Genomic DNA, 25,945 nt, shown 5'->3' with positions numbered 1-25,945 from the left:
TCCAGTATTCTTGCCCGGAGAATTCCATGGACAGAGGAGCCTGGCAGGCTACAGTTCATGGGGTCGAAAAGACTCAGACCCAACTGAGCGACTAACACTTTCACTAGATGGTGTTACATGGCAAGGACATTAGGCTGGTTAGTGCAGGATGAGGGTCCCATGCCTTCTGATTCCTAGACCAATCCTTTCCCAACCAGACCAAGCTATTTTTAGTTCTAGCAGCAGCTGATCTGGTGGTTTGGAGGCTTTATCAACAGAGGGTTCTGGAATTCTCTTCTGAGTCCCCTACTACAGTTATCAACAGATAAATATCAGGGCTGCTCACTCCCTTCAGCACTTGGTTGTTGGGCCTGTCCATAGCATCCAAGGATCTAGCGAGGGTGTTGTTAATGCATCCCATGTGCCCTTCTGCAAATAGAAAGTCACGTCAGATGCTATTTTGGATTTTTAAGTGCTAATCTTGGACATAATTAGACAGAGGATTGTTGTGGGGACTGTGTACTAGTGACAATTTAGTGATGAGATTGGTTAGAGAAGCAAGTATGAGCTCTCCCTGCCATGTGGTCTCTAATGGATAGTCAAGTGGCAGGAAGGTGAGGAAGGAGGTGGGGCGGGGGCAGGGTGTCTCTTTTCCTGTTCCTCTTTTCCTGTTGTCTCCTCTCTGGTCACGAGTCTCTTCTGTGAGCAACTCTGGTGGGAATTTAGGCCACCTGAGGGGAAGAAACAGCAAGAGTTCTGGGAGAGGATGGGACTTCTAAAAGTGGTTCTTTACCCATCAGTTTGTTCAGGCTTTTGTTCAGGATGTGGGTAATACGTGCTCTCTGTGCTTAGTCTCCTGACTCTGACAGTTGTCACAGCCCCATCTGGCCTTAGCATGTGCCGCCTGCATCCTTTCTGTCCATTATCTACTTAATGTATTCATTAATTTGCTTATTTATTTAATCAGCATTTATCGAACACTTCTATGTGGCATGTGAGATGCTGAGGGTAAAATAATAAAAACATGATCCTGTCTCCCAAGGAATTCAGAGAACGGTGGGACAGACCACATGTAGACCCTTGTAAGGAATAAAAAGTGATTACCAGGAATAGAAAGCAGAAGTCCAGATATCCTGATAATTAAGTATCTGTATGGGCTTCCCTAGTGGCTCAGTAGTAAAGAATCCACCTGCCAGGTAGGAGACACGGGTTCGATCCCTGGGTTGGAAAGATACCCTAGAGAAGGAAATGACAACCTTCTCCAGTATTCTTGCTTGGGGAATCCCACGGACAGAGGAGCCTGGAGGGCTGCAGTCCATGGGGTCACAAGAGAGTTGGACACAACTGAGCGACTACACAACATCAAAGTATCTATATAGAACAAGCCCTTTACTGGGACTTGGCTAGGGAGGGTGGGCAAAGGCTGCAGAAGGGGGAAACAGTGCATCTTAACTGTGGAGAGGAGGGGAAGAATGGTGGTCCAAGGGGAAAACCATATATGTAGAGGACAAACGCATCAGAGCCCCAATGCCACAGGAGGGTGGGAAGACCATGGGATATCCAAAGGCTCTTTGAGTCCCCATCTTCACAATGCATAGTTATGCATGGCCTTCAGGGACTTGAGAGGAGCCCTGTAAGGAAAAAGGGCTTCCCAGCCTCCTACTCGCTTCTAGGTGCAATAGAAGGATCCTTCCCAAATGCAGATCTGAAGACTGGGGAGCTGTTCTCAGTTACACTGACGTCCTGCTCAATAGCTTGAGAAGACTTTTGAGAGGAAGAACAACTTTGAACAGAAAAAAAAAAAGGTGTTTTGTTGTTTTTTTTTAATTGTGGTGAGAACATGAGACCTACCTTCTAACCAGTTCTGAAGGGTACAGCGTGGCATTTTATCTACGGGGAGAACCACTTGTAAAAGCTCCATCCTCTCCCAGCACTCTTGTTGTTGCTTCTCCTCAGGTGGCCTGAACTCCCACTGGAATCATTCAAAGAGGAGATGCGTGACTGGAGAGGAGAGTGTGCGGAAGAGCCCCTCTTCAACCTTAACTTCTGCTACTTGATGGTCAGCTGGAAATCTCATAGTAGAGGAGAGCTCATACTTGCTTCTGTGACCAATCCCATCATAAAATTGTGATCCATTTTCTCAAGTTAAGAAATTTAAGCCCGGAAATGACTTGCTCATGTTGGCATTTAAAGAACTTTTAAAGTACCAAATATATTCAGTTCAGTTCAGTCGCTCAGTCATGTCCGACTCTTTGCAACCCCATGAACCGCAGCACGCCAGGCCTCGCTGTCCATCACCAACTGCCGGAGTCTACCCAGACCCATGTCCATTGAGTCGGTGATGCCATCCAACCATCTCATCTTCTGTCGTCCCCTTCTCCACATGCTCTCAATCTTTCCCAGCATCAGGGTCTTTTCAAATGAGTCAGCTCTTTGCATCAGGTGGCCAAAGTATTGGAGTTTCAGCTTCAAAAACCAAATATATTAAGTATAGTAAAATACAGTATAATTACAGTAGAATAGGAAATTACAGATATCCAGCAAGAAGGAAGTGAGGGGCAACCAGGAATCATACCACTCTGGGGCAATGACTGACAACACTGAAAATGCATATGCCTTCTGTTGCATTTATATTAATGAATTCCATCATCCTTATATTTTATGTATTCCATTATATATATTTTTGTGTATGTAAAATATATTTTAATAAATGTCCATTTTAAAGATTCCATCTACTTTTTTTCTTTTGATTCATTTCTATAATGAATCAAACCGTATATATTTTTTTCTCTATGTCATATCACTTAACACCAGTGTTACTGTGTATAGCTCACAGCGTTCAGATCAGCATTTTAGGAAGATTGGCTAGTGTGGATAAGTGCTGTGCTGAGGGACCAGTAGGAGGCTGGGAAGTCCTTTCTTTTCACAGTGGCTCCATCAGCCTCAAGGGCAGGGATTGTCCCCATGAAGAAGGGGCTCAGGGAGCATTTGGGAATGATAATAGCAATGAGGATGTCCTGATCCAAGCCTGATGGAGAAAGGGATGAAACCAACAGATGAGAGAGAATGGTCTTAATGAGGACTATCGATTGCCTCTGCCATGGCCTTCCTTTAGGTCTGCTAGAATAATTACTTCATCAGGCTAAAGGGAAGTGACGGATGCTCTGTGGTTATGTAATCAACTGAGTAGGGAGGCATCAGCATCCATTAACTCAGGGATGAGATCAATAGAAAACAGGAGCACCTGAGACTTGACAATGAAATTATACAATTAAGGAGAATTGGGCAGCATTCAAAAGAGAAGGTCTGAGAAAAGGGCTTTGTGTGTCCTTGCACGTACCCCACCCCCAGCACCACAAAGGGAAGAGAAGACTCTTTTAGAGGAGACTTGCTGTATGACGGGTGTATAAGCAGGGCGGAGGGCCAAAATGTGTTCTAACCTGCTTTGTGTGAGCAGCTGCAGACTAGGCTGTAAGATGCTAACTCAAGTGTTCTATAGTCTTGCTCTGCATCCCTTGCATTATTCTCCAGAAAACACATGCTGGACATGCTCACCTTGGGAAATCAACAGACTTCAGAAAACAAATTTCAAATAGGGAGCACATAACCATAACAATGCCTTATATTTCCACAGTGTTTTATAGTCTGGAATTGAGAAACTGAATAGTTTCTCATTCTAACAAATGAGAAACTGATCTGTTCTAAAAGTTCAAATGTGCAGATTCTGACATTTAGAAGAAAGATTCTCAAGTCTCTGTCCACTATATCCATTAGGTAACCTACAGCCTTTGAAAATTTAACACTCTAAATAAGATTTATTCATCAGCTATTTATTCAACACATATTTTTGAATGTCTACTTCAAAAACAGCACTTTTATAGACTCTGAAATAGAGTAAATGAGAATTGGATCAAAATTTCTGCCTTTGTGAAGTTTATATTCTTACTGAGGCAAGGTTAGGAGAAACAGAATAAACAAGCAAGAGAAATACATATATGTATGGAATCCATTATGTCAAGTAAATACTATGGATAAGAATAAAATGCTGTGTGATAGAGATTGAAGGCTGCAGAGTATGGAAAATGCAGGCCTTGTTGAGGAAGAGGCTAGAATAAAGCGATTGAGATAAAGAGTAGTTGGAGATAAATTCGGAAAGGCAGGGGACCATGTTGGGTAGATTATGCAGGACCTTTGAGATCATTGTAAAGACCCTGGCTTCTGCTTTGAGTGAGATGGGAAGTATCTGGGGGTTGTGTACACAAGTGATGTGATTTGATGAAAGAGATGAGGGAAGGAGTAGGGAGACTATTCAGAGGCTTTTGCAATAGTACAGGTGAGAGATGATGGTGGCTTGGTCCACAGTATTAGCATTAGATGTGAAGAGTCATGAGATTCTGGATTTATTTGAATGTAGAACTAATGAAATTTGCTGGATATGAGAAATGAGAGTAAGAAAGGACTTGAGGCTGAGGTCCATACTTTTGGCCTGCTGCTGCTAAGTCGCTTCAGTCGTGTCCGACTCTGTGTGACCCCATAGATGGCAGCCCACCAGGCTCCCCTGTCCCTGGGATTCTCCAGGCAAGAACACTGGAGTGGATTGCCATTTCCTTCTCCAACTTTTGGCCTGAGCAGACTTAAATGATTGATTTGCCATTACTAACATGGAAAGGAAAATTGAAGGTGTAAGTTTGTAACAGAGATGATGAAACATTCAGTTTTGGACAAGATTTTTTTTTTTTTTTTAAATGACTCATATAAGATTCTTACACTGTACTCCTTCCTGTTTTAAAGACTTGTTTTTAAAACATTATAAATTCATAATACATCATGCACAAACTGTGTTTTTACTTGGGATCTACAAGCCATTGTGGGTCATACTGTGGATAATACTAGGGACAACTTTGTAGTCTAGTAAGGAAGATTTGTAGCATGTAGGTAACAGTAGGTGGTCAAGGTGGGTGCAAATCCATTGCTTTAAGCAGGAAGGGAACCCTTTGAGCTCAGTTAAGAGAAGGCATTATAGATTTGTGCTGGATCTCCACAAAAATATAGGAATTAGGCATGGGAAGACTGGTGGGGGAAGGACATGGAGAAGGGAATGTCATGCAAATAGAGCAGTATAGACATAGGAATAGAAAAGTGAAGACACATGCATGTTCACGCAAGGGCAAGGGCAGACTGGCTGAGTCACTGTGAGAAGCTCATTTGGGTGGATAGTGGGAGATAGTATGGAATGGATAAGTATGGACCTGAGAGTTAGTTTACGACTAGGGGAGAGAGAGGCTCACAGGCGAGTTAACCATGTGGAGAGAGCGCTGGAGTGGAGAGACTGGAGCCTGGGGGACGAGTTCGGAGATTGTTGCAATAACAGTCTAGGCTTCAGGTGACACATAGAATAATGGTTATGAACCGTCACTGTGTCTCCCAAACCTAACTCCCCATCTCTGGGTCAATCCAGTTGCATCACAGCCATCTCAATTTGTAAAACCAATTTTTCCTTGAAACTGAGCTGAATTTCAAGTCAGCCCCCTGCACCCTTCCCCTGACACTTCACCCTTGAAGGGAATGGATAGGCTGAGAAAGAAAACAAGGTTTTATACTTGCCAACACACACCATCATGAGCTTGCCAGGCAACAACACATTCTCCTCTGCCAGTGGAAGGTAATTCAGCCAGCTTGACAGTAATTCCTTAAGACATCTTCTATCCATCATATACTTCATACTTAAGTAAAGTTGATTAATTACTGACCCTGGGTTTACTTTGACTATTTCAACTACTTCCAAATAACCACTAATAGTTTTCTCCCTTCCTCTGTCTCATTCTTGCTTTCTTTTCTTCTTCTCCTTTTTTTGGTCTTCATTTGTTTCCTCAAAAGTCCTACACTGTCTTTGATTATATTTACCTAAAGTTTAGTACACACTGGGCTTCCCAGGTGGTTGGTTCAGTGTTGAATTCTCCTGCCAGTGCAGGAGACACAAGAGACTCAGGTTCTATCCCTGGGTCAGGAAGACCCCCCTGGAGTAGGAAATGGCAACACATTCCGGTATTCTTGCCTGGAAAGTTCCATGGACAGAGGAACCTGACAGGCTACAGTCCATGGGATTGCAAAGAGTCAGGCACGACTGAGTGAGCACATACATACACAAGTACATATTTCCTTTAATAAAAAGCTAATCTTTCCTATTAAATCAACTCCCAAGGCTTCTGATACAAAGAAAAGGATTCTGATTTTAAAAAGTAGGAATTTAATAAATGTGATTTTTGAAAGAGACTGTAATGAGTGTATTAGTGAGAAATAGATCACTAACAGAGCAGCTATGTTATTCTTCTAGAAGGAGACAACAGAAAAGCAAACAAGGTGTATATTGGTTTTCCATAAGTTTGTCAGTTTGGAGACATTTATTAGAAGAGGATTTAGATGTATTTGTTAAAAACCCAGTCTGTAGATTCAGATTGTCTGTTTTCAATTTTCCTACTTGCCAGCTGTGTGATCTTGGGAAGTTAATTCATTCTCGAAGCCTCAGCTGCCACATCTGTAAAATGGGGAGTGTACCTATTTCATAGAGTTTTTGTGAGGGTAAAAATAAGTTAATGTGTATAAATTGCCCAGAATGATGCCTGGCAATAGTGAGCACTCAATAAATTCTAGCTGCTATTATTACTACTAACTTAGTATTATTACTATGGTTATATGAATAATGTGTTCTGGAGAAAACTAAAAGACAGAGAGATAGGTTAATGATGATAATAGAATTCTCTGTTATCTATAGCAATTCAGTAACTATTTTTCACTTTTAGTCATTTTAATATTCAGAAGCAATAGCTTAATTATAGATGCTTTGTTATCAATATGGTACCTAATATTTGTTAACATTTTTTGTGGAGCCTGCTACTCAGTCTGTCATATGGCTGTGGTCACATTATTAATCTAAGATAACATCTAGCGCTTCATTGTAAGGTCCCATCTTACTCCTTGGCACCATCCAGATAATTCATAGCTTCAACTACTTCATTCTTAATTACTTGGCTCTTTCAGTCCAAAGTGATTTTTATTATGAATCATGCCTTTAACGGACTCAGTTCTCTATTTGAATTTTCATTTGTTGACTCAGATATAGTAAAAATCCATACGAATAAGTTCATAGAAGTAAACAGGCTTTTCTAGGGAACTAAGCAACCCACTCCAGTACTCTTGCCTAGAGAATCCGATGGGCAGAGGAGCCTGGCGGGCTACAGTCCATAGGGTCACAAAGAGTTGGACACAACTGAAGCAACTCAGCACAACACAGCACACAGACCATAATTTAAGGGACGGTTTCCTGTCTAGTATTCTCAGGCACTCAAATTCAGACTCTATAATTACTAAAATGTTTTAGAATTATGACATTTTACATAGGACTTCATTTCTCTTCATTTTGAGTAAGCAGAATGCTGACACTTACACTATCCCAAGTAACTTTCCTGACAACTCTGTGGAGTCAGCACCATTATCCAACTTGAAACTGAGAGAAAGGAAAACATCAGGCAGTAGCAGACCAAGACGCAAAGGCTGCTTTTCAAGTTCTCTGCCTGGCGTGATCTCTTCCCATGGGATTGGAGAGAGGGAATGTATGTATGGAAGGAGACATATTTCATCATTAAACAACTGAACAAAAATGAAGTCTTATTCTCTTTCTTTGTGAACTGGGCTATCTGAGCACAATTTAAGGACTAGGTTTATCATGGCCCAGGCTTGTATTCTAAGGGAAGAAATCTGGGTGAAAATGTTTGTATACTAAAGACCTTGAAACAAGCAGTTCTTCCAGCTATCTGGGGCCTTCCATGGTGGCTCAGATGGTAAAGAATTTGCCTGCAATACAGGGAAACCCAGCTTTGATCCCTGGGTCGGAAAGATCCCCTGGAGAAGGGAATGGCTACCTACTCCAGTACTCTTGTCTTTGAAGTCCCATGGACAGAGGATCCTGGCAGGCTGCAGTCCATGGGGTCACAAAGAGTCAGACATGACTGGTTGACTAACACTTTCACTTTCCAGCTAGCTACTGAAGATGAGCCTGTGACATTTCTGTGCTTAATTCAGTGGGATCGCCTCTGGGAAAGGTCTAGTATGGTTTTTAACCTGGTGTTATGATGAGTGCTGACGAGCAGATCCCTAAAGGGCCTAGGGAAGAGCACAGTGGAGAGAAGAGGCCCTGGCCTGGGCGCTGGAGACCTGATGTTTCCATCCCAGGGCTGCTCCTCTCAGTCACAGCCTTGAGCTCATCTCAAGTTCCCTGGCCTTCGCTTATTCCCTCTGTAAAATAAAAAAGAGACAGGACGAGTCTGGGGTTCCACTCAGCTTTGTAGCTCTGATTTTCTAGAAAAGGACCCATCCCCAGACACCATGATGATTCTGGCCGTGGCCAGGAGCAAATGGATGGTTTAGAAAGCAAGACTGAGAGCACTATTCCGTGACCATTCCCAGTAGAATAATGAAACTCAGGATCTGGTCATTTCTGCCTGAAGATAGGTACCTCAGGAAAGCCTGTGGACAATTCATGGAATAAATCAAATGCAGTAAAGGAAAGAGAAAGATGACTTATCATTTTAAACTCTGCCAGATTCAGACCTGTAGATCAGACAAAAAATAAGGCCACTGCTGACCACAAAAGGAAAAGAATTTAAGAATGTTTCTCTTGTCCTTAAGTCACCCCTCTGTTAAGTCACAGTCAGACACAACTGCTATTGCGTTTAGCCTTAATCAGTCACTGTCTTCCTGAAGGGCTGAACTGCTTGTTAAACTTGTTCGAAATGGTAGGTCAGCATTCACCAACAGACTTTTCATTCACTGGCATGCTTTCATATTTTATTAGGCAAGTGAATATTGCCTTTACAATTGAAGCAGCACCTCCATCCTCTTATCTATTCACATGATGCTAGCATAGACATGATTCTTCAGATGAAAGTGGAACAACCCAGTGACCTATCCCTCATTTGAGCCCGTTGATCTAAACTCCAATCTGTCAGTCCCTGTTGCAACTGTCTCCCATTTTGACACCATTTTCCTGAGCTTAGAATTTTTCTCATTAGCTCACAAGTTCCAGCTCCTCATTCCATTTCTTTATGTATTTATTGTTTGAAACATTTTTCTTTTCATCTGCCAGAACTCATCACCATCTCCCCTTAGCATCTTGCCTGTTCTTCACTACTTCTTGCCTCTGCTCCGGCTTCTCTGCCTGGCCTTGACACAGAATGCCATGTATGACATAGATGCTACATTACAATTCCTTCTTAACTTTTTCAGAGTCCTCACAAATGCCTGGCAATCCATGTATTCATCAGTTTTGAATTGTTTTTTTCATATCTCTAGAGGCTGTTGTACCGAACTGGCATTGTTGCTCACAAAAACGTGTGTTCTTTGACAAGTCTTTGTGAAAATGGGTGGTTAGATTGAATCATCTCCAGTGCCTCCCCAGCTCTAAAACAGAGTCCATGTTCCGAACCTTCACGATCTTTCTCAGATGCCAGTTACCACCACCCTCACTCTTAGGGATGACACTGGCTCCTACTTTATTGATAAAAATTATTGGGCTCAGTTTCTCCTCCTTTCTGTAACATTGGCTTTGCTCACTACCTTCTTTCAGGGAAGGAGGTTGACCCTGTTCAAGGTTAGTCCATTCTATTGCACTCTTCTTTCCTTTTCCCCAGTGATTTTTGTATCTTTTATTGACATAGTGAAATTATGAAAGAAATCCATGTTTGAATTTAAGAATTTGAAAATACAGAAGTGATTAAAATAATAGTGTAGGGACTTCCCTGGTGGTCCAGTGGCTAAGACTCCGTACTCCCAAAGCAGGGGGTCCAGGTTCAATCCTTGATTGATGAACTAGATCCCTCATGCTGCAACTAAGAGCTTGCATGCTGAAACTGTATGGGGAAGGAGGAGGGTTCAGGATGGGGAACACATATATACCTGTGGTGGATTCATTTTGATATTTGGCAAAACTAATACAATTATGTAAAGTTTAAAAATTAAATAAAATTAAAAAAAAAAGAAATAAAAAGAAAAAAAAATAAAGATCCCACCTACTGCAACAAAGAATGAAGATCCTGTATGCCTAAACTAAGACACAGCATAGCCAAATGAATATTAATAAATAAATAAGAATTTAAATACTTAAATAAAAGTCACAATAAAATAAGTATATGTACTTACTTCTCTTGCTCTACTTCCCATCCAACCCTACTTCCCAAAGAGAATTAATTTGCTGAATAGTCTTCCAGAATGTTTTCCTACACACATGCCAACCTGCACATATATATTTTAAGCATGTATATTTTTGCATTTTACATGTTATTCTGCAACATGTTTCTGAAATCACCATTCCATTTAGCAAGTATTTATTGAGCACCTGCTCTGGGTCAAGCTCTATGCTAGGGTATGGGTATACAAGCTGATCAAACAGACATGGTTTTTGCTCCAGGAGAGCTATGCAGTCCACTCCACCATTCAGTGGAAAGATACTGAACTTCATTCCTTTTCAGCTTCATTCCATATATATATATATATATATATATATATATATATATATATATATATAATTGTTTATAATGCCTGTGTGTTATCCTGTAGAAGAGGTCTACCATGATTTATTTAGATGTTTCTTTATTGAAAGACATTTAGGTTCTCCATTTCTTGCTATTACAATTAGTATTATGATGAATATCCTTGCACACCTGCTATAGTTTTTCTGTGGGACAGAATTGTATTAGTGAAATTGCTAGATCAAAGGGTACTCACACTTACAATTTTGATAGATATTGTCACATTGCTCTCTAAAAAGGCTTTATCAATTTGTCTTACATCAATAGCAACCAGGCTCCTGACCTCAGTCCCCCACTTCTTTGAAATGTTACTTTATCAACTATTTCCCTTTTAGCTTACAGCGGGAATCACTTCCTTTGCCTACAGAAAAGCTTAAGCCATCCTACATTTTAAAAATGTGAGTTTTCCCTCTATTCTCTTGCTTAAATTACCAACCTATCTTTCTCATTCCTTTCATCAATGACGTACTAAGACAGTGCTTATCGGCCATTCATTCCTCTGCACTCCTTCAATTCTTAGCCTTTTCCATAAAGCTTAGGTTCTTACCATCAGTTCAGTTCAGTTCAGTTCAGTTAAGTCACTCAGTCATATCCAACTCTTTGAGACCCCATGAACTGCATCACGCCAGGCCTCCCTATCCATCGCCAACTCCTGGAGTTTACTCAAACTCATGTCCATTAAGTTGGTGATGCCATCCAACCATCTCATCCTCTGTCATCTCCTTCTGTCTTCAGTCTTTCCCACCATCAGGGTATTTTCTAATGAATTGGCTCTTCACATCAGGTGACCAAATTATTGGAGTTTCAGCTTTAGCATCAGTCCTTCCAATGAATATTCAGGGCTGATTTTCTTTAGGATGAACTGGTTTGATCTCCTTGCAGTCCAAGGGACTCTCCAGAATCTTCTACAACACCACAGTTCAAAAACATAAATTCTTCAGTGTTCAGCCTTCTTTATGGTCCAACTCTCACATCCATCCATGACTACTGGAAAAACAATAGCTTTGATTAGACTGACTTTATTGGTGAAGTAATGTCTCTGCTTTTTAATATAATGTCTAGGTTGGTCATAGCTTTTCTTCCAAGGAGCAAGCATGTTTTACTTTCATGGCTGCAGTCACCATCTGCAATGATTTTGGAGCCCAAAAAAATAAAGTCTCTCACTGTTTCCATTGTTTCCCCATCTATTTGCTGTGAAGTGATGGGGCCGGATGTCATGATCTTAGTTTTCTAAATGTTGAGTTTTAAGCCAGCATTTTCACTCTCCTCTTTCACTTTCATCAAGAGGCTCTTTAGTTCTTTGCTTTCTGCCATAAGGGTGGTATCATTTGTGTATCTGAGGTTACTAATATTTCTCCTGGCAACCTTGATTCCAGTTTGTGCTTCATCCAGCCCAATATTTTGTGTGATGAACTCTGCATATAAATTACATAAGAAAGGTGACAATATATAGCCTTGATGTACTCCTTTCCCAATTTGGTACCAGTCTGGACATTTGTTCCATGTCCAGGTCTAACTATTGCTTCTTGATCTGCATACAGATTTCTCAGGAGGCAGGTCCGGTGGTCTGGTATCTCCATTCTTGACTGGAATGCAAAAGTAGGAAGTCAAGGAATACCTGGAGTAACAGATAAATTTGGCCTTGAAGTACAAAATGAAGCAAGGCAAACGCTATCAGAGTTTTGCCAAGAGACACACTTGTTATAGCCAACACCCTCTTCCAACAACACAAGAGAAGACTCTACACATGGACATCACCAAATGGTCAATACCGAAATCATAATGATTATATTCTTTGCAGCCATAGATGGAGAAGCTGTATACAGTCAGCAGAAATAAGACTGGGAGCTGACTGTGGCTCAGATCATGAACTCCTTATTTCCAAATTTAGACTTAAATTGAAGAAAGTAGGGAAAATCACTAGACCATTCAGGTATGACCTAAATCAAATCCCTTATGATTATACAGTGGAAGTGACAAATAGATTCCAGGGATCAGATCTGATAGAGTGCCTAAAGAACTATGGACGGAGGTTTGTGACATTGTACAGGAGGCAGTGATCAAGACAATCCCCAAGAAAAATAAATGCAAAACAGGTAAAATGGTTGTCTGAGGAGGTCTTACAAATAGCTGAGAAAAGAAGAGAAGCTAAAGGCAAAGGAGAGAAGAAAAGATATACTCCTTTGAATGCAGAGTTCCAAAGAATAGCAAGGAGAGATAAGAAAGCCTTCCTCAGTGATCAGTGAAAAGAAATAGAGGAAAACAAAAGAATGGGGAAGACTAGAGATCTTTTCAAGAAAATTAGAGATACCAAGGGAACGTTTCATGTAAAGATGGGCACAATAAAGGACAGAAATGATACGGACTCTCTGATCAGGCTCCCTAAATACAGTGAGATGTTTTGCTTTTGGCATGCTTTCTTCTCTTTTCATAAGCTCCTTCCCAAATTTAATCTATTGCCCTGGCTTTAATTGTTACTTCTGTATGTGACTATGAAACTTTAATCTCTGGTCAGGATCATTCTAGTAAGCTTTGTGTGTGGTAGTCGCTCAGTTGTTTGCAACACTTGCAGCCCCATGGTCTGTTCATGGAATTCTGAAGACGAGAATACTGGAGTGGGTTGCCATTCCCTTCTCCAGGGGAGTCTTCTCAACCCAGGGAATTGAACCAAGGTCTTCTGCATTGTAGGCAGATTTTTTACCATCTGAGCTGCCAGGGGAACCTGGTCTAGTAAGCTCTAGTCCTAAATTTCCAGCTAATGAACAATTATAGCCCCAAAGGGGTCTTCACATCAAACTCAGTATGCTCAGAATGGAACTCATCATTTCCCCACACCTGAAACCTTCTTCATGCTTCCTTTCATATTAAAATAACCACTGTTTTCCCAATCATCCAGCCTCAACATATCTACACAATTTTTACTCCTGTATCCTTTTTGAACCTCATTGCCTATTAATTTGCCAAGTCAATAGATTATATTAAAGCATTTCACAAAGTATCATCTTACAGATAACAGGATAAACAAAGTTTAAAAAAAATAAACAGCAATACTTCTCAGAGCCTTGTATTGGGTCCCATGCATTTCTCCACTAATTAGACCAAGGAGTACTTCAAGAGAAACCTATTGAGGAATTTCTGGAAGTAAAGGAATGCATTTTGGCAAATGCATGCAGAGAAAAAATCATCCTCTAAAAAAGGCATCTGATGTGTCATTTCACTGAATTAATTCAGGAGTAAGCTATATGCAGAGTGGATGTGGACTCTTGCTTAACATTATTTTTGATTCCAGAAATAAACATTTGGTAGTTTGTTGCACTTAAGTTCCGTATCAATGTGTAGGTAATCACAGATGCACAGGCTTTTAAAAATGGATAAAAACAATTTCGTACTTACTCAGTGTTCCATAGCTCAAAATTCTTTTAGTGGTTGGCAGACATCTTACAGAGAAGGAAATGGTAACCCACTCCAGAAGGAAATGGCAACTCTGGAAAATCCCATGGACGGAAGAGCCTGGTAGGCTACAGTCCATGGGGTCGTGAAGAGTTGGACACGACTGAGCGACTTCACTTTCACTTTCATGCATTGGAGAAGGAAATGGCAACGCACTCCAGCATTCTTGCCTGGAGAATCCCAGGGACAGAGGAGCCTGGTGGGCTGCCATCTATGGGGTTGCACAGAGTCGGACACAACTGAAGTGACTTAGCAGCAGCAGCAGCGTATTTACTAATTTCTATTGAAAGCTACTATTTCCATCCACAAGTAGAAAAACTATGCTCCAAGATTAGTTAGCACTTTATAAAGGCCAGATTTATCAGTTTATTTGATAAGAGATGAATAAATACATTTTTCTTTAGGTCTTAGAACTGACTTTGGTTATAACTACCCAAGCCTATATGTAGCTCTGAAATTATGTTCCCAAAACTGTATTCACTGCTACACCAGCATAATTTTGTTTCTTTTTACATCAAAGAATATTTCCAGAATGTAATAAAATCAAAGTGTGTGGAAACATGAAAAATAAATATTTTGTTTGTTATATGTTTCTCTTTTTAAAAGATAAATATTTTTATGCAATAGCTGTAAAATGTTTATTTCAAGTGACATTTCTAGCTGTTAGCTTGCATGTCCTGCTATACAGGGAGTGAGTATTCAAGGAAGGCAAGAAACTGAAAACCCCTATTCAAACTGGCACAGATGATAGAGAAATTCAGGTTCTCCCATCACTAGAGGCCCAGAAGCAGGGGCTGTGGCCACAGGCACAGGCTGTGAGAGCTCCAGCTCTGTGCTACTGAGAGTCTCTTGGTTTTCTCTGTATCTTGATTATCCTTGGGCCGCAGCAATTCCAGGTCTCATAGCCATACACGATAGTATCTAGAAGCAGAGAAAGATCCAGCCTCCTAACAGATTGCCCCCTCAGATTTCATTATTTAGCAGTCAATGGCAATAGATCATTTGCCACTTGTAGATATCAATGGCATAGACAATAAACCATAATTGGCAAGATAGTAGATCAATGGTCTAGATCAATCAAGACTCATTCTTAGAGGTGGGGATTAGGTCACCATCCTTTAAATCACTTGACTGATTTGAAGTCTGACAGCAAGAAAGAAGGAGAAAGAGATGTTCAATGTAGCAATGGTTTATTATGGAGTAACAAGCCACCTCAAAACTTTAGTGCTTAAAATAATCACCATTTACTCGGTGTATGATTTGGGGCTTAGCAATTTAGGCTAGGCTCATCTGGATGGTTCTTTGCATTTGTTTTTGAATTTCAGACTCATGTGTCTGAAGTCAGCTATGGGTGGCTCTACTTTGAGGGGGTTGGGTGGCTGTCAGCTGGGGAAGTTGCTTCTCCTTTAAAAGTTCTTGTGTTCTCTAGCAGGCTAGTCTAGGCTTCTTTACACGGTAGAGGCAGGTTATCAGAACAATGAGAAGGCATGTTCCAGTGTGCAAGAGTCAGTTCCACTTCTGCTTGTGTCCAGTTTGATAATGTCCTACTGGCCCAAAGTGACAAGTTTGTGATCATGTTTGCAATATACCACACTGAGCTTGCTGCTATCTGCTTTGGCAAATTTTAGTCAAAGATAATTAGAAGGATAAATGTACCATTCTCCTTGACTTTTTCTTTCACTTGATCCACTTCAGTATAACACTATTATAATGGTTTAAGACAAACTTCCACTTCTAGATACCCAATATTCTGGATTTTTTTCTCTTCAACTATGTAGAATAGTTGCCTTCAGGCCTGGTATGATGTTGTTGTACCAGTTGGAATATCTGTTAGGAAAGCTCAGCTACTTGGCTCTTAGCCTAATGAAAGGCTTAGAAATTTGGGACTTTCCTAGAAGTTTCTAACCAGGGATCAACATGCTCTAAGTAATCTCAATTCACTAGGATAATGCCATGCTGTGGCAAGGCTATCCGGCTGAAGAAATAGGTATATGATGATAATTAAGCCTTTCTCTACCTTAGGAGAGGTGGCCATTTTCATTTTCTAGTTCCATAAACTGAGAGAGATTGGGATGATTAAGTTTCTTACTTAATCACATAGAAATCAAACTTTAGGACTGAAATAGAATCTGAACTGTGATCTGAATCCTTTGCTCAGTTATCTTAAATAATTTGAATTTTGGCATTTAATTTCTTCTCCCACTGAAAACACAACTGAGAACAAGAAAGTGAGCAAAAAGGTCTTCAACCCTTAGAAGTTAAGTCCATGAGATTCATTTTACTTGGAAGAAAGCCTCTCCAGACTCTCTCGGACCTCATTTACTCATATTACCCACAGTGATAACAGGTTTGGCTAGTGGTTTCTAAGCCCACAGTGGATTATAAAACTATTTCATAAGGGGAAAAGCAAGCATAATTATAAAAGAAAGTGAAATGATGTCTAATAATTTGGCAGGAAGGAAAAGAGAGAAAACTTAAAAAAAATTAAAATCAGATTAAAAAATACAGAATTTGGATTCTTTTTTGAAAATGAAAACAGTTCTATATAACTGGCATGGAGAAGCATCTCTACAATGGTGGTTTAATGTAGCATACCCATATAAGCCAGTAAGGCAATATCTGCAAACAGTATCTGACTTATCTGATTGCTCCCTTCAGATACTAGAATCTTGCTATATTTGTTAGTGCGCTTACGTCACTCCCCCAGGTCAAGAGGTAGCAATAACAATACTTGGAGAAGCTCCTTAATTTGAATATTTGCAACAAACCAGTAAAAGAATTTATTGAGAATGACTGAGCCCACACAGTATGAAAGTAACTACTCATAGTTTGCTAAACTCCAACTCGATCATAAAAAGACATCATGAAAACACAGATCTTCCTAACATGGTTCTAATGTTAGCTCAGAGCCCTTCTAAACCACTGTAAGTAAAGTCCTTAGCTATCTGTGGCCTAAGGCTCATCGGTATGCTATTTTCCACAATCTAGAGTCTGCAGGGCTTCTGACTTACATCTTTGGAGGAACTACTTTCCTGTGGAATGGGGTCCCCATTTGAACCTAAACTAGGAGGTACACTTGCCAGGGACCTGTAAAGTAAATGTAAAGTCCATCCTCATACCTGTGACCCAGGTATTCCACATCTCCCTAAATTCCTAGGAGAAACCCACACACGTGCAACAGGGCATGATCTTGAGAATGTTCACAGCAGTGCTGCTCATGACAAAGAAAACACAAAAGAGTCCAATCACCCACTGATGGGAGACTGGGGGATAAAATTTTGGTCTACAGATATATGCCTTGCCCTTAGAAAGAATGGTTATGGCAGGACTGAAGGATGGTTTTCAAGAAGTTAAAAAACAAGAACCCATATAGGAATGAGTGGGTGATCATGGCTTTCTTCTGTCTTTGCTTAGAATAGAGCTGACTGTGGCCTGTAGAAGGACCCCTCCCCACCCCAATCACTCCCCATTTTGGGAGCACTGGGCGTGAGCACCCTTGGCAGGATATCAGAACTCATGCAGAGTGTCCAGCAGTAGAGTTTAAGATGAAAGGCCCCATAGGTTCAGAGGTCAAGAGCAAGGGCTGAAGAGACTTCCTCCTTTTAGATGCTGTCTCTCTACTTGTACTTACTGACATTCTTTGAGACTCATTCTTCCCATCTGTAAAATGGAAATAATATTAGTACATACTTCATGGATTATCTGGAGAAGGCAATGGCACCCCACTCCAGTACTTTTGCCTGGAAAATCCAATGGGCAGAGGAGCCTGGTAGGCTGCAGTCCGTGGGGTCACAAAGAGTCCGACATGACTGAGCGGCTTCACTTTCACTTTTCACTTTCATGCATTGGAGAAGGAAATGGCAACCCACTCCAGTGTTCTTGCCTGGAGAATCCCAGGGACGGGGGAGCCTGCTGTGCTGCCGTCTATGGGGCCATACAGAGTTGGACACGACTGACGCGACTTAGCGGCAGCAGCAGCAGCAGCGGCATGGATTATCATGAAGACTTAGTGATAAAATCGAATAGGGTAGTATTTGTAGTGCCCAGCCAAGAGATTTTAAGGTACCCTCTTAATAGTTTCATGGACAAAGGATGTTGAAAAGAACAGTTACATCTGTTCTCTAGAAGGACCATAAGAAATGCAAGTGAGCTGGGGTCTATTGATGAAGATTGACCCTACTTCCTAGTGAATTGTCACCCAGCCAATATCTTACAATTTCCTGAATCAGTTTGACAAGGCCTTCCCCTTGAGAAGGAGTTAGAAAGGAAGTGAGATGACAAAGGGAAAGAGGTGGGTTAGATGGTGGACTTTAATTAAAAAAAAAAGACCCCCCAGTCATCAAACAATTAAATAATTTGAATATCCTCTCATTATGAGGACAGAAATAAATGTGAGATTTCCAAGATTTCCGTCCAAAAGTATTAATAGAGACACTAATAAAATAGGTATTTAAAGAAGTTCACAGCTGTTCCCAAATCTGAGCCCCCCAAAGGCTGGATTGAGGATCCAGGTTCCCCCACTGCACATAAGGAAACCCACCAGCATCCATTGTGGGTGTGATTGTGAACTGAAAACCCAGACCATTTTAATACATTCTGCATCTCCTCCTCTCTGAAGTGTGCTGGAGATAAAGCTCGACAGGATGAGCAAGAGTCAGTGAGAGTAAGCACATGTCTTGCAATATTTTTCCCCCTGAGGATTAACTGTGCTTTTCTGGTTTGGGATGGAATCTTAAATCCAAGTTTTTAAAAGCATCTTACTTTTTGAAACTATTTCTAGACTAGTTTTCAGAGTGAGCACATTATGCAATGATCTAAGAAATAGGCATTTTGTGCAATCCAAGGCAGAGAAGATTAGTAATCCTTTCACTTTCCCTGCAGTTTGTGAGAGAGAAGTTATGACTGCCAGCAGAGCACTCTAGATCTCTGGAGAGCACTGCTCCTGCTCGAACAGAGAGGGAAAGGATGGTAGGATAGAGAGAATTGTGAACATGGAACCACGGTGCAAGTCTTGGTTCTGTCTCTTCCCTGTCCCCACCCTACACTGCGCCCTCCCTTGGGCATCTGCTTTAGCAAGGCTCTGCCACTTAAGGAGGCTCAGCTGGTGGCTTGGCAGGCAGCTGTTTTTCTTACACAGCACATTTGACTTCCAAGATTTGTGACTAAAGCTCTATCTTTTTCCTTCTCCACCCTAATGAAATCATTTCCTTTTACCATCCTGCAGCTTAGTTCCTATAGAAGAGAAGAGAAAGGGTTATAAAAGAGACAGGAGAGGGAAGGGCAAGAAAGGAACAGCCAGTTTATAAACATGCAGGGTCTCATATGTGAGCTGGAAAGTGCACATTTGCAGAAAGACAGTGGTGCCTAAAGGCTTGAACTTGCCAATGTTTGAGGATCACCTTTCTCATCTTTTCTGGGCCAGACTCCGGAAACGTACCATACCATTCTTTCAAAGGGATCTTTGTTTCCTTGTTAATTAGCTATATTTTGCGTTTGCTTTTTAAAGATTGTTCAGGCTTTACAATATCAAGATCTCATTGGGAGTTAATGGGCAATTTTCAAAGTCGTGTTAAATCTTGGGATGGAAAAAATACTCCTTAATCCTCATAATCTTGCAAAAATGAAAAATGGCAAGCTTTACTTTTTTTTCCCACAGCACATGAAATTTTAAAAAATAGCATAAAGACTGCATCCAAATTCTCTCTCTGTCCTAAAATGGCATAGCAATCTAAAGAATGAGTACATGCACTAACATATGTAGTCAGCTGTCTTAATAAAAGGATGTTTCCATAATATGTTATTTCTTTAAGCTGCATTCAGGGTTCTTGGCTGCCAGATGACAAGAGGGGAAAAAAACAAGACACTTTTAGGGCAGAGGACAAAGACTCAAGGAAGGAGTTGGGGGTGGGGAGGAAAGGAGGAAAAGTTTAGTTTGAAATTTGCTGCTCTTCTGCCCGTCCTATTTAATTTCCCACCCATCTCCTGGGACACACACATGTAGGAGTTTGGGGAAGACCAATCGCCATAACACTGGCAGTGATTTGGAGGAGGGTTTTATTTATTTTCATATTGAATGCTCCATTAACCAAAGGGCCAAAGTTGGGTGAACATGGATTCAAGGCAGGAGAGAAAGACCTTGCTACTCTCAGGCTGTCCTTAGGGAAGTATCAAGGGCTGTTGATATTCTAAGGGGTGGCCTGTCACACTCAGAGTTACCTTTTGAAGAGGGCAGTCACAAATGCAATAATATTGGCTTAAGGTATTTAATAATGACATGGGTAGAATCTCTTTAGTGTTGTGTTCAAGCTCTGACCTGTCCCAACACACACACACACACACACACACACACACACCTCCCTAGCCTCAGTTCTGGTTAAGAGAGTGTGTTTTTTAGTTTTATTACATAAAGTGGCAAAGATGAGGAGCTTGAGAAGCTGGCTAGTGGGGCTTTTTGACATGCCCTTCCATTATAGCATTTTGAGCCTTCAAAGGATTTGATAACTGCTGACAGTGAAAAAAACATAATTGGCTGAGAATATGTATTCTTAACCATGTTTACCACATGTTCTTATTTCTTTGGTTTGGTCTTCATCCATGTCAACAGGGTTAATATGGTAAGTCGACTGAGGGTAGGAACAGTGCTGACGTGGCTTAGATTTTCTAAGATAGCCCTGATTTTAGATGTTGTGCTCTGTGGGCTCTTGAAATACCCTCAAATTTATCAGAAGATCTGCTCCATAGCTAGTCTGTCTACATGGCCTCATGTTCAGAAATGTTCTTAATTAAGGCTTTGTTGTGATGGCAGCGGCAAGCCCTCATTCATAGTTGGTTGGTGGAGACATCCAGGTCAGAGTCTTCTGATGCAGAATTGCTCCCATAAGTAGACACCATGGCTTTATTCTTCTCAGAGTTCCAGAAGAAGAAAAGTCCTCTGTAGCATCCGGGATACATTTTTTCTTTTTAAAAATTGTGAGCCTGAATAATTTTGCTTGATAAAATGAAACTTATTCCAGTGTTGGCAGTGACAGTATGAGTGTCTTGTTTTCAGGAAATGATCTGCAGCTCATAAATTTTGCCAAAACATAAATAAAACTAAAATATCCCTAAGTGAACCTAAAGCCATTCTGGAACAGCAAAGATCCCCAGTGAGATGAGACTTGGTTTTTTTTTTTAAAGTTAACCTCTGAAAATGAAATTTTACTTACTTCCTTTTCCTTTTCAGTTTTCTTGATAACTTTTTCAACAGTTCAGTTGAAGAATTCATCACCTTTTGGTTCCAATGGAGTGCTACAGAGATTTTAGCAATTTAAAGTGCTTCAACTGGGATCTTATATTTTAATCCCCTCCAGCCTCTCCAAACACACACACACACACACACACACACTGCTGGACGGGCAGCTTCTCTGAGTCACTGGCTCAGGCAGCAGAATGACATATGCTGTAGTTGTTCAGCAACACAGCTGACATGTATTTGAAAAGTGAAGTGTTAGTGTCATTTAGAGAACAGAGCAATTTCCTTCAGCAGAGATGAACGCTTGGATTAAGAAAGAGTACTTAGTTCCCATAAAATCTGGGGTCTGAAATAAGTGCCTGAAGCAAATCTCTTGACCCTGAAGTTGAGGTCAACGACTCTTGGGCAGGGTTAGAAGCTTAAAAAAAAAAAAAATGCTGTTAATAGAGTTTAATGAGGTGAAGTTTATTTGCAAGTGAATCTTCAAAAGCCCTTCAGGCTGCAATTAGCAATTACTGTTTGCTTAAGAAAAATGACTTCACCCTTTCATAGCCATTGATTCTTATTTATTGATATTACTTTATTAGAGACATTAAAGTAATATGATTAAAATATTTGAGCATTTAGATGTTTATGTCTATTCCTTTTCCTTCTTTCTCCAGCCATACCAAAGATCTTAAAATTTTCTGAACAAGGCATGTTATTCTATTGTTAACTTTTAAACATGGTTTTTTCTCTACATTCTTTCCTCTGTCCCTCTTTGCCTGGCTAATTCTACTTTACCTTCAAGTCTCAAACTATATCTACTATCACTGGGTGGGGTGCCACACTTGTAATCTCCTTAAGCCCCTGTGCTTACCCACCCTGGTACTTGTTACATTTTTTAATTGTCTGCCAGGACTTTCCATCACTGAATCTTAAGTTATACTCTTCAGTGCCTTCTACATATAAGGTCCTCAATTAATACTTTTTGGATGAATGAATAGATGAAGAATAGAGTAATAAAAAACAAATCACTTTGCAATTAGTGGAAGTATTCTTTCTTTCTTTACCACTGAGCCACCTGCTGCTGCTGCTGCTGCTGCTAAGTCGCTTCAGTCATGTCCGACTCTGTGTGATCCCACAGATGGCAGCCCACCAGGCTCCCCTGTCCCTGGGATTCTCAAGGCAAGAACATTGGAGTGGGTTGCCATTTCCTTCTCCAATGCATGAAAGTGAAGAATGAAAGTGAAGTCGCTCAGTCGTGTCCGACTTGTAGCGACCCCATGGACTGCAGCCTACCAGGCTCCTATGTCAATCAAATATTATTGTGCCTCAGGATCATTTATAACTTTTGATTAAAAAAGAGTAAATTCTCAGGTTCTAATTGCATGGCAAGCTACAAATAATTTGTTACTGCTGCTGCTAAGTCGCTTCAGTTGTGTCCGACTCTGTGTGACCCCATAGATGGCAGCCCACCAGGCTTCTCCGTCCCTGGGATTCTCCAGGCAAGAACACTGGAGTGGGTTGCCATTTCCTTCTCCAATGCATGAAAGTGAAAAGTGAAAGTGAAGTCTCTCAGTTGTGTCCAATTCTTTGCGACCCCATGGACTGCAGCCCACCAGGCTCCTCCATCCATGGGATTTTCCAGGCAAGAGTACTGGAGTGGGTTGCCATTGCCTTCTCCTATCATGGAATACTACTCAACCATAAAAAACAAACTATTGCCATAATGGATCAACTTAGATGGATTTCAGGGGCATTATGCTTAATGGAAAAAGACAGTCTCTGAAGGTTACATACTATATGATTCTACTTATATAACATTCTCGGAATGGCAAAGCAATAAAAATGGAGAACAGATTAGTGACTGTGGTAGAAGGTAGGTGTGATTACAATGGGGTATACAAAAAGAGTTGCTTTGTGGTGAGGGAATAGTTCTGTGTCCTGACTTGGTAGTGGTTACACAATTCTATACAGGGGATTAAATTTCATAGAACTACATGTGCTTATAAGCACACACACACATGTACACACAATTGAGTAGCAGGCAAAAAGTGAACATCAAATGAAGACTGTAGTTATCAGTACCAATGTCAGTTCCCTGGTTTTGGTATTATACTACAGTCATATAAGGTGGCACTATGGAAGCTGTGTAAAAGATCAATGGGATTCTGTGTGCCATTTTTGCAACTTTCTGTGTGTCTATCATTATTTATATTTATCTAAGGTGACCAACCTAGACAAGCATATTAAAAAGCAGAGACATTACTTTGCCAACAAAGGTCCATCTAGTCAAAGGTATGGTTTTTCCAGTAGTCATGTATGGATGTGAGAGTTGGACTGTAAAGAAAGCTGAGTGCTAAAGATTGGTGCTTTTGAACTGTGGTGTTGGAGAAGAGTCTTGGGAATCCCTTGGACTGCAAGGAGATCCCACCAGTCCATCCTAAAGGAAATCAGTCCTTCATTGGAAGGACTGATGCTGAAGGTGAAACTCCCAGTACTTTGGCCACCTGATGCGAAGAACTGACTCCTTGGAAAAGCCCCTGATGCTGGGAAAGATTGAAGGCAGGAGGAGAAGGGGATGAAAGAGGATGAGATGGTTGGATGGCATCACTGACTCAATGAACATGAGTTTGAGTAAACTCTGGGAGTTGGCGATGGACAGGGAGGCCTGGTGTGCTGCAGTGCATGGGGTCGCAGAGTTGGACACGACTGAGCAACTGAACTGAAATGAACTGAAGGTGGCTCAGTTGGAAAGAAGCTGCCTGCGAATGCAAGAGCCACAAGAAAATCAGGTTTGACTCCAGGAAGATCCCCTGGAGAATGAAATGGCAACCCACCCCAGTATTCCTGCCTGGGAAATCCCATGGACAGAGAAACTTGGCAGGCTCTAGTCCATGAGGTCTCAAAGAGTCAGACATGATACAGTGATTACATTGATTGATTTTTTATTTAACATCTTGAATTTATTTCATGTGTATATTTGTCTCCTCACCATTTCCATTTGTCTTCCTACCACTATACCTATGCCCTATGATAACATTTCATGTGTACTTAAAACCAAGCAAAGGGTGGAGTTCCTTCTTTAAAAACTAAACTAGGCATTTTGGACAGCACACTCTTGGCAATGGAATCTGGGTAACATTTATCAGACATGGTAGGGATGGTTCTCTTCTTCATTATGAAAAGGACTGCCAGATGTCAATTGTTACAGAAATGAAATTAGATGGAAAATTTTAATAAACCATTTAAACTTATTTTTTTTAAAAGAGACTTCCTCCACTTCCCCTGCCAGAGATCTTGAGTAGACTCCTGGTCAGTCATCTGGAAATAATCCTTCACATAGTTGATGAAGTTGGCTTCCACTCTGGGAAACCGTCTTTTTCTATACTTGCTTGTATTTCTGCTTTAATGTCTTCTACAGAACTAGATTCTTTCAGTGTTTTAGGAGTTCTTTCCTTTTTTTTTTTAAGAATTCTTGACCTTTGATCTTGTTGTTGAAGTTTTCGAGGTTTTTTCCATTCTGGTTTGTTTTTTGTGCATTTTTCTGGCTGGAGTATCTTATATGGATTTCTTTACTGGAGCTTTTTTTCTTTAGCTTTCCTATTATCAAAATCAACATCACAGTCATCTTTAGCAGCAGCAAATTTTACTTTTTTCTGTTAACTTGATATCACTTCTGGGGGAAGGAAGGTTTTCCAGATATACTTAAAGAGTTTCACATCCTCCTCTTTATCTTTTGAATCTGTATCTTCCTTTACAGCTACTAAGTGTGTGCACTAATATGCACAAGCCCCAAACCACACTTCAACTGTAAGATCCCAGGTGGTGGTATTTCAAAGGTATTTCAACAGGACACTGTTGGCTGAGTAGACATTTGCAAAGTTGCCAGTGCGACTTTAAGTGGACTGCTTTCATAACTCACTGCCTCTGCTTCAACAGTGTGAAATTCATCCTTTGCACTAGCCCTTGAATGGACTGTTCTTAAGGTAACTGTTGCTCATATTCATCATAATCTTCTTTGGCCTTTAGTTCACAACCAAAAAGATAGTTCTGGAAACTCAAGGTCCATCCCCCCATTCACTGAATTTTCCATGAGGTTGATGGCACATGTTTGGTTGGAGAGAAGGTGGACAGAGATAAACAACTACTGTTCTGGAGAACAGTCATTATTTAAAATTATATATAGTCATGTTTTGTTATTCATAGTTGTACCATTCAAAATTTCATGCATTTATATTTTAATTCTTTAGTTAGATTGGAGATTTAAGTATAGTGGCAGTGACTTATAATTGTCCTGATTCAAGTCAATATAATTCAATTCAATTAAGTTAAAGTCATTTCAATAAATATTTGAGGGCTTATTAGTCACAAAATTAATGAGGCTTAATTCTTCTCACCCTTAATATTATATTGATCATCCAGCATAGATAGTACAGTTAATATATATGCAGCAAGATTTCAAAAAATGGTATCATTTGACTGGCCTTATTTTTTATGGTGATGTGTCCATCTCTTATTTACATAAATGCTTCATTTTCTTTACTTTGTTTTCTTTCTCTGATAAGATGAAACATACATGTAAGGAAAATATGTTTTCAAATTAATTTCTGTTGTTTAGATTTTTAAGCCATAAGGACTTAGGAAAACATTTATAGGCCCCATACATTTATTTCAGGTTTAAAGTTGCAAGTATGCTTTAGTTTATTATTTTACAGCA

General features: G+C 40.5%; 1 pseudogene; it reads right to left on the bottom strand.

Moving 5' to 3' along the window:
• Nucleotides 1-1,638: 1,638 nt before the first annotated feature.
• LOC113898712 lies at nucleotides 1,639-25,305 on the bottom strand (annotated as a pseudogene).
• Between the last annotated feature and the right edge of the window lie 640 nt (nucleotides 25,306-25,945).

Source organism: Bos indicus x Bos taurus, chromosome 9 (genome assembly GCF_003369695.1).
Source record: "Bos indicus x Bos taurus breed Angus x Brahman F1 hybrid chromosome 9, Bos_hybrid_MaternalHap_v2.0, whole genome shotgun sequence".
Taxonomy (NCBI): domain Eukaryota; kingdom Metazoa; phylum Chordata; class Mammalia; order Artiodactyla; family Bovidae; genus Bos; species Bos indicus x Bos taurus.
Note: the sequence above shows the minus strand (reverse complement) of the source record. Positions and strands in the feature narration are given on the sequence as shown.